The sequence below is a fragment of the Anopheles merus genome, chromosome 3R (genome assembly GCF_017562075.2).
Source record: "Anopheles merus strain MAF chromosome 3R, AmerM5.1, whole genome shotgun sequence".
Taxonomy (NCBI): domain Eukaryota; kingdom Metazoa; phylum Arthropoda; class Insecta; order Diptera; family Culicidae; genus Anopheles; species Anopheles merus.
This window is the reverse complement of record NC_054084.1, coordinates 48,703,036-48,708,056: the sequence shown is the minus strand read 5'-3', so window position 1 is coordinate 48,708,056 and position 5,021 is coordinate 48,703,036. Positions and strand designations below refer to the sequence as shown.

At 40.9% G+C, this 5,021-nt stretch overlaps 1 long non-coding RNA gene across 3 annotated transcripts; it reads right to left on the bottom strand.

The window, feature by feature from the left end:
• Positions 1-499: 499 nt before the first annotated feature.
• LOC121595471 lies at positions 500-2,801 on the bottom strand. 3 transcript variants are annotated; one of them, XR_006005172.1, is made up of 3 exons: positions 2,760-2,801; positions 1,206-1,445; positions 500-1,049 (listed from the first exon to the last, which is right to left on the bottom strand). It is a non-coding gene; the product is annotated as an uncharacterized LOC121595471 (long non-coding RNA). The 3 variants fall into 3 exon arrangements; XR_006005173.1 differs by lacking the exon at positions 2,760-2,801 and adding an exon at positions 1,907-1,993; XR_006005174.1 differs by lacking the exon at positions 2,760-2,801 and adding an exon at positions 1,723-1,808.
• Positions 2,802-5,021: the final 2,220 nt, after the last annotated feature.

Sequence of the window (5,021 nt, the reverse complement as noted above, 5' to 3'; positions counted from 1 at the left end):
TTTAGGTTCAAATCTCTAATCGACTGATGTCCCAGGCGCAGGATTTGACTATAATGTAGCAAATAAATCAAAAAGATTCCGCGTTCCGCGATGTGGTTGTTACATCAAGTAAGAATTTATTGTTGACGAACACAAATTTGTTTTGTTTTCCTGAATAATAATCTATTTTCAAACGTCACGCATTCACTTGTTTTTTCATTATAGTGCTGCTTATTTGACTTGGTATTAACTTGATATAAAGGTGCTGATGCGGTAGGAATGACTTATTATCAGCACTTTTCTAATTCATAGGCTATTTGAATGATAGGATGATTTAGAAGAGATTTGTCACGATCTTGTAGGAGAGTAACACTGAGCATACTAAAAGATTATTATCAAAACTAATAAAATAACTCAAAGTCTCTATAAAAAAAAACAGTGTCATTATTATTAACCATGAGTAAAAAGAACATCTTCCTTTCAAAAATAAAACATCTTTTTTTAAATACATAAACAATAAGTTTCAGCTGTTTTTTGTTCATTCAGAATATTGGTGGTGCAAAATTACCTAAAAGTAAAATTTTAGTTTTTTTCATCTCGAGGCAACCGCAAATCTCGAAACAAACCTCAATAAAACACCTTTCGCTAACTTATGAAAATTAGCTTCTCATACAAAACACTAATGATCATAATCGAGCAAGAAAGAATAAAACCGATACGATACGCTCAAGACGAAGCCAAAACACTCCACACGTTTGCTACACGTATGCGGAATCTGCCCATGTTTTGTGCAGTGCGTTTGATGATGGTCCAGCAATAATTCCAAACGAAAGGAAATTATACGATATTCGCGTTTTCTGTTGCCGTTGCGCATCTCTGTCTATCTTCTTGCTACGATTCTCGGTCACAAACGTGTGCAGGTTTTTGTTTTTCATTCTTCTCGAATCTTGCTCAAATCAGTCGTGTCTGGGTTCTTAATTTGGTTCTTTAGCTGCCTGCATCAATTTGGAAGTTCTTCTTTTTCCCGACAACCGTTTTGCCTTCCACACTTTCGTACGCTTCCTTTATTCCTTTTCCAAACGATTTTAATCGAGTATTAGACAGGAAAGCAGATGATGCATGCGAGAAGAGAAAGGTAAGCAGAGGTGAAGTAGCACAGCTCAACGAAAAAATAAAAAAATGAACGTAAAACAGGAATGGAAATAGAATGGAAAGTAAAAACTCACCTTTTGCTTGTTCCTGCTATACCATAATATCCACAGCCGGCATCATCAACAGCAGCATCCATTCTTGCGTCAGGAAAGTTTTATGGAGTTCGTTTTCAGAACCATTCTCTTTCACTGACACAGCACGAAAGCATATACGCAGCAGTGTGCTGGAATGGCGAGTGAAATGCCTCTCGAATGTAGCTCGTGTGCGACTAGTGACAGGCTGACCAGCACCATGTGACTTAAGCGAATGCTGAGCTGAAAAAATAAAAAAAGAGTATAAGTTCTTTCCTCTTTCATCTTTGTCTGAGGTATCTAGTGCGACTGGATTTTTCGATCGACTTTCTAAAGACAGCGGTATCAAGTTCTGGACGCCGTTTCAAAGCTCTCGATGAAATTAAAAAGGGTGGATATGTTATGAGTGTAGTTTGAACTTGAATATTGCTTTAGTTATATTGAAAGTAATGTTTTAGTTTTTGTTTAACTATCACCAAACAAAACTGCAGAACAGATATTGTAGAACAAATTTACTAACAGCATCTTTAACTCCTTATAGGCACTTTTCTCTATTTGACCCTTCAGCCTGCTTCAATCGTAAGCTTAAGTCTGTTGGAACATTAGTTAGATCGGTTAGAACGGCTATGGTGTTAGAACGAATGTGATTTGATTCAAATGATTAGTTTCATCGCTCACCACACCTTAATTCCATTCGTTCTTACCATGCCCCAGCATATGACTTGGCTCAACTCCCCGCGACCGACGTTCTCTATTTGATGAACGCCAAAACTCCCGATGCGAGAATGAAGGGAAGTGGTGATTTTCATCGCATCGGAACAGAATATTCCTAGAGACGGACTTGTGCACGCTATTTATCTCGTTTCACTTGCCCAGTCGCTCTCGTACCTTCCGATGCTTTTGTTGTTGATGGTTGCGTCTTAGCCTAGCCGCATAATGTAAGGTAACACAAAAAAAATCATCATTAAGAGAGCAAAAATTACATCGCGCATGAAGCAAGCGTCGTCCACCCAGCAACACGCTCCCTACACATAGTGCTGTGTCCAGGACGCATGTATAAGAAGCAAATCGAATCTCATGCAGAGACCGATGAGCCAGCAGCTCTTAGAACGCTCAACCGCAGCTTAAATCATTCTTGGGACGGTGGAGATTTTTTTCCGGTTGCACGGCCATTTAGGTGCTGCTCAAACATGACAGACATCTTGCCCTGCTTCCCTCCCGATGCTAACTTTCTATCCCGGTAAAGCTAGTGCAAGCATGCCCATCTCGAAAACATGGTGGAATGGAAAGCCGAAACGCAAAATGTGGCCGCTGGTTGAGCTATCTCTTGTCACAGAATCCGCAAAAAGCTAGCGAACTTTGCATGCTTTGGAAGTAACTACGGCACGGTCAGTTCTCCAGGCTCACCCTTTTAGCCTGCAACGACTCACATTTAACCGTTGCGGTTCCTAGTTGATGAGGCCGTGTTCTTGCAACTGGTCAAACTATGCCTATGGCAACTCGGACAAGCTTGTTATAGCGCCCTATAAACTATATTGTCGTTCTCGTCGCTCATACCTTAGGTCTATGGCTTAAAATGTGTTTTTTGCTTTCTCCCGTCGTTAATCTTCTCGTATCGCGTTTCTAAGAGCTAGTTGGATGGATATATCATTGACATGGGCATAGCATACCATGGAATAAAATGACCACAACAAGAGTTTCGATTGGAAACCTCAAAATCCATCACCACGGTGATTACTCGTACAGAGGGGATGGCATTGTAGCGCCAATAAAAGACCGCCAGTTTGCAAACAAAAGGATCGTGATGGTTACGGCTGGGTGTACGAAGTACCAACTACGGAAACAGACAACTTTACGAAGGTATTTAGATAAGCTTAACCATGTATTGTATTTAATTTTACAATACTTGCGCAACATATTGTACCAGTGAATCTAATTCTTGATTACAGTGCTGACGATATACAACATACTTGGTAGCTTACACAGAGATATTTAATGTAACGACCTATTTTAACAAACCGTTCCATTGCGAAGTTGTTGGTAGAATCTAATAAAAAGCGCACCTTTTGCGCACCAGTATTGTGCTTTCAAATAAATGGATAAAGTATTATTTTGATGTATTTATTCACTTTATTGCAAAGCACGTACCCGTATAAGTACAGACAGGATCTTACCAAACCTTTATTTCCTTGAGAATTTTTGCTTACCGGACAAGTTTGCTACCTGTTGGTTTCAGGAATAAGACCCTCATTCTTGTGGCTGAAGCTTTTCGGAAAACTTTTGCTCCATGCTTCCTTTATTTTTTGACCCTATTTCATTTGACCATAAAAGGGACATAGCCCTACGAATGTGTTACCTTGGTACAGGTAGAAAGAAGTATATGTAGTAATAGTAGCATAGAGTACGGGTATAAAAAAGCATTGGTCGGGATTAGTTTTGTTTCGTACAGTCCTACTGCTAAGAATTGCTTGAAGTTTGTGATGCAATTGGGAGTCAAAATGGTACGAATTTGAACGGTCATGCTCAATGATTCATTGCTCCCTGAGCTGGTTGATGAGTCATAACATTCGCACCGTACATTTTGGTGCCCTTTCGATAGCGTCATGTTAACGAAAAAATGAAAGGATTGCAGACATACACACACCGTACCTACCGTACCTATAGAACACAACCTTCATTTGATCGTGCAGCAGCTCTTGCCGGGCGGAGAAATGTCCACACATTCCAAGAGAGTTCAAGTTCACAAGAATCACCCGCACGACTTCTTTAGAGCGTTGAGGGACCATATCGTTAAAGACGATCAGGCAAGGCAGAGAAGCTAAGATCATTTACTTCAGACAAAGAGCGCTTGCGATTCGTTGAAATAGTGGCTCGAACCGAAACGAAGCGAATTGAATCTCTGGAGGGAAAGGTAGTTTAATATGTTGGCCTCGCGCGGTGGAAACCTGGGATTGCAGTCGATGCCTTGTTAAATAAAATCCCATCTCGAGGATCCAGCGAAGCAACGGCGGGCATAAACCTGTTTTTCTTATCCTTCCTCCTTGCCCACCCCGTTCAGTGCGTGCCGGTCGATGGCGCAGGATCCTGCGGTGTACGAGATGGAACCACAACATCGTGTCCGAAGAGAAATAACCCACAAGAACACATTCACCTCTGGCGAAGAGCTAGAATCTTTGTTGATTTTATTTAGCAGAAACATGGAAGGAAGAAGAAGTGTTATTTTTTTGTTGATGTTGTCCTTTTCCTACCTTAGGTAGGAAGCACAAACGAGGCAAGAACACGTCCGTAGTGTGGTGCAGAAGAAGTGTATGAGCTTCAGTATCTACAAAGGTATAGCCACACTCAGAGAATCTGAAAAAAAGAGAAAGCACAACCTCACAGCAAGAACCAGAATTTTCATGGCATCTCGATTAAAAAAATACTTCTTTGAATTCGAGCTGGGAAGGTCTCGTAGTTCTATAGAATTGGTTGCATCCTCAAAATACAGGTATTTTCATAATGAATCAAAGACCTACCCTAAGAACTGGCAACTAACGGCCAACGGGTAGGAGTCAGTTGTCGTTGATGCAGGCCTATCTGGACCGAGCATGGCTAAGGACGAAGAGTTTAGGTGCATCTGCTTGCTGGCCTTATGCCTTATTGTACCTTCGGCTTTTCAAGGTTGAGTGTGTGAGTGAATCTTATCGAATGTGTGCCATTAGATCACAAAATAGACTGTAGATTCCATTTCTACCTGCTGTTTATGGTTTAGGTACCAATGTAGCCAAGAAAACATGAGGACATACCAAAATCATCCATGTGTAGCTCTAACAATGGGTT